Here is a 12,994-nt window from a genome sequence, read left to right as displayed (position 1 = left end):
TCAAATATACAATACTATGTTGTTAACTATAGTCAACATGCTGTACATTATACCCCCAGGACTTACTTATCTTATAGCTGGAAGTTTGTTCCTTTCAATTAACTTCGTCCATCATATAAGCCTATTATATTTGCTGAAAAATGTGGGATATTACAAAGACTGCTCACATACCAATTAATTCTACAATAATTCCATGAAATAATTACCATTTTTTCATGTGGTAACTTTAACTAGCATTTTGTTGAAGACTTTATTAACATTGAAATGGATGTAGTTTTGTATATACAGATTTTATTCTATACAGATATTCATTATGTTATTATTTATAGAAGTGAAAAACTGAGATGTCTTAATTTTCAAACACAATAAATGCCTATTAGAATTTGTTGAGAAAAGGAATTATGGTCTGGTGTCCTGTTGGGAGAAGATTAAGTAAGGCTGTACTGGGACAGGAATTTCTTGTGGTCTTTATCTCAATTAAAATCACCTTTGAGATTGTGTTCAGGCATTGTCTTGATTGTTTCACATATGATATCTGAAAATATACTTAAGGATCATCTTAATGGTTCTTTTTAAAAAATTTTTAAATGTTTTTTTATTTTTTGAAATTTTTTATAAACATATAATATATTTTTATCCCCCAGGGTATAGGTCTGTGAATCGCCAGGTTTACACACTTCACAGCACTCACCATAGCACATGCCCTCCCCAATGTCCATAATCCCATGGTTCTTATATTCCTTATATTCCACTCATACAGAATAAACATATACCTATATATGCCTTGCAGGCTACTAATGAAACCATTTATTTTACAGTGCTGAGTTGGTGTAATTCTTCCACAGTTTTTGGCCTATTTAGAAAAAGTTTGATGAATTCAATCATACCCCTATGACATTTATCCTCAACTCTTCATCCCAGATATGATGATCCAATTTCTATTCCAAGAATCTATTCATTCTCAACTTGGGGTGGGGAGTCACAATATTATCCCCGTGGGAGAAAACACGGATTCTTGGGGGATGAAAAAAAAAACCTCATGTCCATTACAAAGGTATGTGACCCTCCAAAGACCATAGTACAAAAATAGATATATAGTTTAACTGTGGTATTAAAATTTCATGAGGTGGCAAGAATTAGGGAAAATGCTTCAGAAAGTCTCCTTAGGGCATCAATAGTGGGGAAAAAAGGGCTGTGAAACATGCCCTAATGTGTTGCTTCCTGTGTGAGCTCTAATCCACTCCCAAGACTTTCCTGTTGTTGTTTCTGTAACCTTTATTGAGGACTTAATGTAATGAATTTGTGATATTGGTATTATCATTCTGCCCATTTACAGTGAGGCATGAAGAATAAAAAAAATAAATAAATAAGTTGCATGGGTAGTAAGTAGCAAAGCCAGTGCTCAAGTTCAGGCTGACTGAATTCACAACTCAGGTGTGTCAACATGATGCTCTCATTTAATTCAAAGGTCATCTGAACACAAATAACTGTAAATCTCATTCTTCCCCCGAGTGGCAGGCTCTTCTATCCAACAAGGAAACTGTTCTACTGTTCTAATCTTGATCTGGTCTACTTGGATATTTCACTGGCAACTCAAACATTTTTTTGTTGTTGTTTACTTAACTGTTTTATTGTGCGATAATTGACATACAATAAACAGCACATAATGAAAGTGTATAATTTGTTAAGTGTTGGCAAGTTATTCTCCCATGAAACCACACTCCGTAATAAAGATAAGGAACATATCTATCACCCTCCAACTTTGCTCAAATTCCATTGTAATAATTCTGTCCAGCTCCTTCCAGAGACCCATCCCAGCCACAGAAACCACTGATTTGTTTTTGTCATCTTTACCATTTCCAGTGTCCTTCATGGTTTAGGTAGATCCAGATTTCCATCCATTATCATCTCGTTCCGCCTGGTGGATTTCTTCTATTCCTTGGAGAGCAGTCTGTTAGTGATGAATTCTTTTATCTATTCTATGTCTGAAAAAGTGTTCATTTCACTTCTGTTTTTGAAAGACACTTTCAGTGAGTGTAGAATTTGAGGTGACAATTTTTTCTTTCATTATTTTGAAGATGTTCCTTTATTCTCTTTTGCTTGTGTTATTTCCAAGAAGTCTGTGGACATTCTTATCTCTGCATTTATACATGATTTGCCTTTTATCTATGACTATTTTTCATATTTTTTCTTTAATCAGTGTTTTTAGTTAACTTCACTATGATGTGTCATTGTGCAGTTTCTTCACATATTTTGTGTTTCAAATTCATCGAGCTTGTTGAATATATAGGTTTATAGTTTTCATCAAATTTGAAAATACTTCATATGTTATTTCCTTAATACTTTTTTAAAAATTTATTTGACAGACAGAAAGACAGAGAAGAAGCTGGAGAGTGAGAGAGGGAGAAGCAGAGAACCTGAAACAGGACTTGATCCCAGGACTCCGGGAGCACGACCTGAGCCAAAGACAGATGCTCAAGGAACTGAGCCACCCATTCGCCCCTCCCTTAATGCCTTTTATCTCCTGTTTTCCTCTCCTTGAGGGTCTCTGGTTGTACTTATCTCAAAAATCATTTATAACTCTGTTCATCTAATTTCTTTTTTCTTTGGTCACTTGTGATTTTGATTCATATTTAAAAAACATTAACTAATCCAAAAATCATGAAGATTTACATTTAGGTTCTTAATACATTTTGAGTTAATTTTTGTATGTGGTATGAGGTTCAACTTTTTTTTGTCTGTTTGCATGTAGATATCTGATTATCCCAGAACCATTTGTGGAAAAGACTATTATCCTCCCTGCCTCCATTTAATTGTACTGGTACTTTTGTGGAAAGTCAGTCAATCCTAAATGTGAGGCTTTATTTCTAGACGCTCAATGTTAGTGCATTGAGTCATATGTCTCTCCTTATGGCAATATCTCATTGTCTTGATTTCTGTAGCCTTGTAGGAAGTTTTGAAAGTGGATAGTTTAAATCCTCCAACTTTGTTCTTCTTTTTCAGAATTGTTTTAGGTATTCTAGACCCACTGGGTTTTTAAATGAATTTTAGCAGCTTGTCAATTTTTGCACATAAGTCATCCAGAATTTTGACCGAGATTGCATTGAATCTGTAAAACAAATTGGGTAGTATTGCCATCTTGATAATTTAAGTTCTTCCAATCCTAGGATATGGGCTACCTTTCAACTTATTCCAGTCTTTAATTTCTTTCAGAAATTTAGTTTATAGTTTTCAGAGCATAAGTTTTGGTCATTTTTTGTTTAATTTGTTCCTAAGTATTTTATTCTTTCTGATGCTATTTTATTTTATTATTATTATTTTTAAAGATTTTATTTATTTGACAGAGAGAGAAACAGCAAGAGAGGGAATACAAGCAGGGGGAGTGGGAGAGGGAGAAGCAGGCTTCCCGCCAAGCGGGTAGCCCAATGCAGGGCTCAATCCCAAGACCCTGGGATCATGACCTGAGCCAAAGGCAGAAGTTTAACCAACTGAGCCACCCAGGTGCCCCTTTTAAGTCTTTTTTTTTTTAATTTCCTTTTCAGGTAGCTCCTTGTCACTGGATAAAATATTCTTGATTCTTTAATATTTTGTAACATAATTTTGCGAAGACTATTTATTAGTTCTAATAATTTTTTTAGTGGATTCATTAGGATTTGTTTTATGTACCAGATCATGTCATCTGGTAATAGAGATAGTTTTACTTTTTCCTTTCCAATCTGGATGTTCCTTATTTTGTTTTCTTGCCTAACTGAGCTGGATTGAACCCATTCAATATTGAAAAGAAGTAGCAAATGTAGACATCCTTATTTTGTCTCTGATCTTAGGGGGAAAGGGGGAAATGGTTCTGTCTTCTTTCACCATTAAGTATGATATACCTGTTTTTCACATGTATTCAATAAATGAAGTTTCCTCTCTTCCTAGTTTATTCAGTGTTTTTATCATGAAGAAGTGTTGAATATCTTCAAATGCTTTTTCTAAATTTCTTGTGTCAAATGTTTTTTTTTCTAAATCCACCAAGATGATTATATTATTTTTGCCCAGTATCCTGTTCACTTGATGTGGTGTCTTACGTTGATTTTTGTATGTTGAATCACCCTTACATTCCCACCCCTACCAGTGCGAAATAAATCCCACTTGGTCATGGTGGCAGCAAAGTTTTAACTGATTTGTCTTCTTCCCGTCTCCGTCTCCATCCAGCCATTCCACCCGTTACAGACATCTTTATAAAATGCAAATCTCAGTCATACTCTCTTATTAAACTCCTTTAATTCATCTCTATGGCCTTTGGCATAACAAACTCAGCATGGCATTAGAAACCCCTTGACCTGGCCTAGTAGGATCTCCAAACTGACTCCTTACCACTTCCTCCCTCCAAGCTCTGTGAACTACTTGTAATATTCATCTCCAACGTCATTCCTCTACATATGTTCCACTCGGAATGGCTTTCACCATCTTTGTCTATTTAATTCCTAATGATACGTCAAACCTGATTTCAGGTCTATGCTCCTTGCAGAAGCTCTTTCTCATATTCTTTCTCCCAGTATGTAATAGATCCTTGTCCTGGGTACTCAGTTTATTTCACTCCTGGTATTTGTTGTGCCATATTAAGATTATTTCTTTCTATGGAAATTTCTGAGGGACGCAGTTGGAAACAGTCTTGGGGAAAGGACCCTGTCTTAATGATCTTTGTTTTTCTGGTGCCTGGTATAGGTCCTGACCACAGGTTCACTGATGTTTAATAATAAATGTTCTATGATAGAGGAATAAATGTAATGCACACTTTAAAGATCTATAACATTCCTAAATACTTATCATTCATTCCATTGTCTGCATAGAAATTCTCTGTGGCACTTATTGCAATCCTAAGTGACTATTTACACATTATATACTTAACATGTCATCTCCCATGAAGGCGGAAACCATTTCTGTATTAATAGTTCACCACTGTATCCTCAGCACTTAGCATAATACTTTTATACACTTGTTGAATATAAAAATGAATGAATAAATGATGATTCTTTTGCATGAAGGAATTAAATATCTTTCTAAAAGAGATCATACTTGATTAAAGTACAGTAGTAACTCTCTGGATTACCTCACTGTTATCTTCCCCCCTCCCCCTCAGAGTAGCTGGCTTTAGCAGACTTGGAGTCCTAAAATCGTGTATTTTGACATGAAATTGGAATCAACTAATTTCACACTTCGCACATTTGCTCTTCGTTAGTTAATAATAATCTACCGCAGGTCCCGTTCTAGGTAATTTGTGTAAAGTCACTTTTTAGTATATGCGATAGGCGTAATTATTGTGGTAATCATCAGTGCCTTGTCATTGAACATTGCAGCCTCCTTCTGGTGCTCGCGGTCAGCTTGCACTATTGGCCTTGGAGCTGCATCTGGCCAATGATTTATGAGGGGAAGTGAAGTGGGTCATTTCTAGGTGAGTGCGCTTGCTGGAGACAACCTTCCTGAGCTCTTTCCCCTCTGGTATGGTGACTGGCAATGGTCCAGACAATGGCTGCTGTATCTACCTGGGTCCTCGAATAAGCGCCATGTGGAGCAGAGCCTCCAGCTGATCTGCGAGGGGCGTGCAGTATTAGCAAAAAATAATGCTTCTTTGCTTTGTAAAATTCAGACACGAGGGGTTTTACTGTAGCACGGTCCAGATCGGCATGACAGAGCCAGTGATTGTCCCTGTTTATACATGAAGGAACAGCGGTGGAAAGTGGCCAACTGAACCATTTCCATCATACCACCAGTGTGACGTAGCCCTGTGGGATTCCGGTCGGGCAGTCTGCCCGCAGAACCTGCACTCTTCACCCTCTGCTCCAATGCTCTGCACTAACATCAGCCATCTTCTGGCTGGGACGCTTTTCCTCACGCGCATGGAAACACACAGCTGCGTATATTCGAAAGGAGAAGTGGATAATAACATAAAGAACCGGTTTAATAGGGCCAAACCTCAGAGAACCATTTTTCTCTCCTGATTGAGTACGCTGTCATTTTAATGGGACAATCATAGTTTCACAAATCATTGAGTTAGGACAATTTCTGGGATAATTACCTTGTCAGTTAAATTTAAAAATATTGAAATTAAGGTTGAAGTTTGAAAATTATTCACAGCTTTTGCTTTCTCCTTGTTGTATAAAACCACCAAAAATACCCAGAAATACATAAATACTCTGATACTATAAACCTGAGATCAAATGAAGTGTAATCAATTTTTCACAGTGGTTAAAAAGGCCCAGGGAGAAAAGCGTGTTTCAGCTGCCCCAGAGGCAGGGGCTTATTATTATAACACACATCACTTCCGTATATTAGCCATAGTAAATTATTCAAAAAATTAGTAAAACTGAAGTCCTTCTTTTTTTTTTTTTCTTTAATGACCCTTTGATGCTTATAACATTAATACACATAAAGTACTTATAATTAATTACGGAGCTTTTTACCGTAGAAACAAAAGGCATGAAAAGCTATGGAGTTGCTAGTGTTATTTTCTCAGTAGAAAAGCAGTATAGCATGAAACTGCCTTTAAGGAAGAATGCAGGGCTGCACTGCCCTGTAGAACAGCACCGGCCACATACAGTTACTTAATTTAATACAAGGAAAATAAAACAATCAATTGCTCAGTCACACCTCAGTTACCTTTCAAGTGTGGCTCTTGTGGAGGGAGGTAGACTACCAGCATGGTGTACGTGAAAAGAGAGGCACGTGCCAGGAAGTCTGGAGGAGGGAAATTTTCAGGGCTCTGTTCAGGGAAGTTATGCTAGAGGTAATTTCTGATCTGAGTCTTGACAGTTCAGTAATGAGATAGATAGGCAAATAAATGCGGGAAACACCCTCCTATCAGAGGCAACGTTACAAGTAATGATGCAGACTTGAGAAGTCCTTGATGTGCTTGTGAAATGAGAACCAGTGCCGTTCTACCAGGGCGTAATATGTGATGAGCTTTCAAGATCCGTGGGGGCCAGGCACTGAAGGCTTTACAACGCAAAAACTCTTGTGTTTTCGTCTGTAAACTAAGCAAGAAGCATGAAGGTCTTGAAGCAGGGGAATGACAAGGTCAGCTTTGCATTTTGCAGGGCTCACCCAGCAGCAGTGTAGAAACTATATCCAGGGAGGACACTAGGACCATGACCCAGAAGAAAGATGCCTCAACCGGGGCAGAGATGCAGAGGGTTGGGGACAGATGAGAAAACTGCACAGCAGGTGAAATGAGCAGGGCTTGTTTCAAGATTGACTGCGGGGAGGGGAGGGGAGGGGGAAAAGGGAGAGAGCTCGCATGGGGCCCAGGTTTTTATTATGAATGTGTTTACCTACTGACATAGTGTCTTAGAGGACAGGAGGTGTACTTGTCATAATATAGTCGAGGAATGTCTTTCAATCAACCTGAATAAGTATTGAATGAAAGAACTATGAAATTACTATGTTAAAAAAAATTGACAAACAGCACATTTTCCCCAGTGGAAGTTTGTCTATAATGTATATTTTGGCCCATAAGGTGCTATCCACCTCCAGACTCCAAAGGAACTTCAGGGAAGCATCCCCCCTGCCCCCTTATATCCTCACTGCTTCAAGGAAAAAAAAAAAGTTGGTACAGGCACATTAGAGAACTTTTTTGATTTTGATGTAACTAAGCTGTGAGGACCACAGATGAGTAAGTCCAGATCAAACTTGAGTACGGCTGTATCTCATGTGTACGTTTAATGATATGGATTGTCCCCTGCATTCCGGCTCCTTGCTTAAACACGGCTAAATCTTGGCCCTTCAGGATTTACTAAATAAGTATTTATTTAGTGACTGTGTTTAAAATGATTTCAGTAGGTATTAAATTAAAGAAAGGAAGACAATTCCAAAAGCTTGGCATTTCAAAACATTTCCCAAATGTCACTTTTGTTATTGTTATTGTTAAAACTTCTTCCCCTAGTGGACATTCTCAGAGTCATTACCAAATGATTCCATTTAATCTAAAAAATGTCTATTCAATGTCCACTGATATTAGAGACAATGTTACAAACCAAGAACAAGGAATAAATGAGCTGGGTTTTTTTCGGCTCAAGCAACAGTCATTCTAATTGTTTTACCTCCTCTTCCCGTCCGTGCCCTCTTCCGGTAGATATAAAAATGTTTTCTGAAATAGACCAAAGGCAAGTAGTTGGAGAAGACATTGTCTGTAACTAGTATCTGTAACCTCAGCCCATCATTTAAAAAATAATGGTTGGAATAGCAGGGATAGGTAAAAATAGTAGTGGGTGGGGAGAATCATTTTGGTTTCCCAAGAGAAATATCTAAAATATCCTCTGCCCAAAGGGCATTTTTGGTACAGTCTTCAATGCTTTGGAAAAAAAGGAAGCTATAGTGATTTATAAAATATTGAATGAGAGCAGAAAAATTTCATCTGAATTTTAGTCTAATGTAACACTTCCATGAGACATCACTCACTTCAAAATATTAAAAAATACTTATTTATATTTCCCCACAAATATATTTGGAATCCCCTAGTTTTTATCTCTATATAATTTTCCATAAGGAATTTTTTATAATTGATTATAAGCTAGAAGTAGGGATCTTTTCTGAGCAATCTTATCTTGAAACTGTGGTGAATTTGATTTCAGTTTTATGTCTGGAAAATAAAATTAATTTTTTTTTTACAAAAATTACATTAATGTTTTCACAGTTCATAACACGTAACACATAATTCATAACACAACTCACAGGGAGAAGTGACTTTCACTTTTGAAAAGTATATACTCTGGAAAGATGCAAATGTTTTAATTTTTTCCAGATGCTTCTGTATTTGTTAAGAAAAAAAAAAAATAGCCAAGTTGGGAAATGAGGCAAAAATAACTGCTTTACTTTCTGAGGTCATACTAAGCATGATTTAAAAGGTTTATTATCATTCTACTCTCCTGGAGAATATAACTAATTATTATTAGTATTTTACTTTTCTATAAAGCTACCTTATAGAAAACTGATCAGTCACAATGATTTTCTTATTCAGTAACGAAGACAACCCTAGAGGTTATGGTCACTACTGCCAAACAGGACATGAACTGTATCATATGTAATTGAGCAATCTTATTCCAGCATTCTTTCTTTTCAGTCTTTCATATCCTTTTTTGAACCAGCTTCGTCCTAGTGCTTGTTCCTTCCTTAAGGACTTAATTAGAACTTTTGCACATGCTCACTCTCCCTATGAGAATGATGTTTTTGTTGTTTATAACATTTTGAGAGTTAGGTTTTGACAATTTGAGAATTAAATAATGACCTAGTTATTTTATTTACCACCAAACCCATTATGACGGAACGCCATACATAAGGATCACATCTGTAATGATGTTACTTGTAACCAACAGAATTTCTAGAAACGTTTGTGGATACAGCCAAATTAACTTACTTATCATAGGAAATAGAAGACTAACAGGTGTCCAGAAGGTGCAGAGCTCAGTTCTTTGTATGAAGGACTCTGTATAGGGCACCTCAAGAGCCAGCCAGCCTTGGCTCTTTAGCTTATTGTAAGACGGCTGTCGATTGCCTTGGTTGTCTGCTTTTATAAACTCTGAATGTTTGGTAAGTGGTAAATGGATGATTATATGTAAACCGACTTGCCAGAATTTCACCATGTGTTTATTTCTATTAATAATCATAGTCCACCAACAAACATGCATTGAGGGGAAAAATGTAGTTTAAAAAAGGAAAATAAAGAATCTCTTTGATGGCTGGTTGGATCCTAAACATTAATTATTAGTACCTCTGTTTTTTTATATTATGGGAACTGTTTATAAAACTTTTCCAAGAATTCCATGAAAATTGTCCCCGAAATAGAAGTCAGCATGTTACAACTTTTAAATCAGTTTTTGTTGTTGTTGTCATCTTTCATGACTTCCTTCCTTTCAGATCAAAGACATTTAAAACACAACGTAATGTATTAATGTTTATAAACTGTTGAGTTATATTTCTTGAGTCTACCTTCAAATCATTCACTATCAAAAGTCATCACGAGCAGTGGTGCATGCTAATAAGCAATCCTCTTTTCTCTGGGTATTTATACCTTTAAAAATATTAAAAACATATTTTTCTGTAAAAGAGCGCTCCATAGTTGAGTTTAACTATCAACAGAGCTGTGTATCGGTGTTTGTCTTGAAAAGAACAATTCTTGTTAATTTTAAGACATTTTAGAGTTTGTTTTTGAGGTTAAAGTGGTTGGGGCAGGAAGGCCAAAAGGAGGAAGCTTCGGTGACTACAGCACACTCGAGCACGTGAGCACCATCTGGGAAAGAGACACTCAGGAGCGGGCCTTGTGTGAATGATGTGTTCATCTTTAAACTGAGTTAATTGAAATGCAAATGTATCTACTAGGGAGTCTGTTAAGGTGTTGAGGCCATGGATTTGAATCAAAGAAAGTGTGCCTGGAAGTTGTTCATGAAACAACATTGAAAATGGCGAAGAAAAATCTCACGTCTTCAAAGGCAAATGACAACCCATTTCCTTCCGGACAATAAGATGCTAGTAAGGGAATAGGGTTTGGAAGGGCAGTAGGTGTCCAAAGACACAAAAGCATCAAGAGAGAAAGGTTTCCGCATGCCTTTGCTGCAGACTTCAACCAAAGGTATCAAGACCAGCTTCCTGGCAATCTTTAAATTTGAGACTGTCGGGGTGCCTCAGTCGGGCACTCAGTCAGGTGGCTCAGTGGGTTAAAGCCGCTGCCTTCAGCTCAGGTCATGATCCCAGATTCCTGGGATAGAGCCCAGGGTCCTGGGATAGAGCCCAGGGTCCTGGGATAGAGCCCCGCATCAGGTTCTCTGCTCGGCAGGGAGCCAGCTTCCCTTCCTCTCTCTGCAGGCCTCTCTGCCTACTTGTGGTCTCTGTCTGTCAAATAAATAAATAAAACCTTTAAAAAAATTTTTTGAGACTGTCTGGGAAATGAGGGGCAATGGGCACCCATTTAGAAAAAGAGGTTTCCATTGCATTTGAGAATACTGAAGTCTCAGGGAACATCATGGGTCCGTAATGTAAGGGTATTAGGCAGTCTACTTGGTGATTTTCAGGGATGGTAAACATTTGCTATGGCCTGTGAGGCAACTTGCTTGCATGCAAGTTGGAGTGTGATGGCTGGACACAGGGCAAGGACAGCTGCCGCTGGCAAAGAAAACTCCCCAATAAAATAGCATTGGCTGATTGCTGGATTACAGGTTAAAGAACCATATATTGGAAAAACCAAACCAGTTTCATTCTCTAACACCTCTGTGGGTCATTACAGTTCATTTTACTTGGGTTTTCCAGTTTTCATTTTTACTCTATTAGAGTAAAAAGGTAAGATAACTTTCCTTAAGTGCTTTCCTTGAAGTTAACACTCTTAAGGAAGAAGTTGCTGTGAGTTGCACTGTTAACAAATACCAGAGCCTTCGTGCTGAGTATATGATCTCTTATTTAAAAGTCATAGTGGGAATAACAGAGAAGTGTCTCCTAAAATTTCAATAAACTTTTACTAAGATAATGGGAGACTTCTTCTTAAGGGCACTAAAACGCATCATGTAATGAAATGCAATAAGGAAAGATTCAGAAAATGCTCCCAAATGAAAAAACTTAAAATTAAGCCACCTTCTAACTGAATCAGCTGGACGCTTGAAGAAAAATCAAGAGTAAGTACCAGATTTGAACCCTCTTTTGTGTCTGTTACCGCTCACGTGCAGTTCTGAGTCTAGAATCAGGACTCAGCAAGCATGAATTAATGCACTCAAAAAAACCAATCGCAGTCATAAGGAAAATTTGGTAAAACTCTGCCTTTTATGGGGTGTAACTTCAGGAAATGGCATTAAGAGAAACTAAGAAGGCCATACTTCCTGTGGTGTTCCTTATTAGCATAACAAAATGCATGCTTTTAAAAAATAGAATTAAGAAATGAGAGATAACATTCTGAGCTCAACAAGATGAATATGTTGGGACAGATTTTTAGAAGCAATTTTTTTTTAAAAAAGATTTTATTTATTTTTTATCAGAGAGAGAGGGAGAGAGAGCAAGCACAGGCAGACAGAATGGCAGGCAGAGGCAGAGGGAGAAGCAGGCTCCCTGCCGAGCAAGGAGCCTGATGTGGGACTTGATCCCAGGACGCTGGGATCATGACCTGAGCCGAAGGCAGATGCTTAACCTACTGAGCCACCCAGGCGTCCCTAGAAGCTTTTTTTAAGTGAGATTCAAACACTATTTTCAGCTAAGTGACAGTTTTCTGAATTTATCCAAATATCCACATGCCATTGGGATAGAACGAAGCCATATCGGCTTCTTTAATGTGTCCGTGGTCTTGTTTCATTCTGAATGAAATGCTTTGGAGTTCTGAATGTAGTAATAGGCAGAACCAGAGTGTCACCAGAAAAAAATAGAGCTTTCGGGGACTCGACTCTTGCAGCTACACATGTCCCAATGTCTGTGTCTACTGGAGTCTGCTTTGCCAGCTGTGACTGAGAATGTGAACGGTTCCAGTTGCTTTTCCAAAGTCCTTCTCTCCATTTGGGTGTGAGATGCTCTCTCTTTTCAGTCACTCGTCTATCAAAGAACATGACTCCGGCTGTTATCCAGCTCTCTTTTGGAAAATGAATAAAGCCCTCCTTACTGTATCCTCCTTCTTGGCAAAGGAACATGTTTTTATTTCTCCCACTCGAAAACAAAACCAAACAACTTTATGTTGATTCAACATCTCTTGCCAGCTTATCATTCCTTTTTCCAATCCATGTTACAGCAAAACTCCCCCAATGGGATATTGTTTTGCAAACCTTTCTTTGTCTTCTCATGTATACCCCCTCAGACTTTCCCTTCCCATCCCGTTGATCAAACGTTTTTGTCGATGCCCTGCCAATCAGGGGCAGGTACGCGGGCATGCGATCCAGGTAGGGGCACGGGGTCCTGAGCTTCGTTGGAAGCCCCAATGCCGCCGTCCTGAAATTGGGAATTTCTGAACACGGAGGCTTTCAGGTTCGGTTTGCTCTGGGCCCTGCAAAGT

The sequence above is a fragment of the Mustela lutreola genome, chromosome 3 (genome assembly GCF_030435805.1).
Source record: "Mustela lutreola isolate mMusLut2 chromosome 3, mMusLut2.pri, whole genome shotgun sequence".
NCBI lineage: Eukaryota > Metazoa > Chordata > Mammalia > Carnivora > Mustelidae > Mustela > Mustela lutreola.
This window is presented reverse-complemented; position numbering follows the sequence as displayed.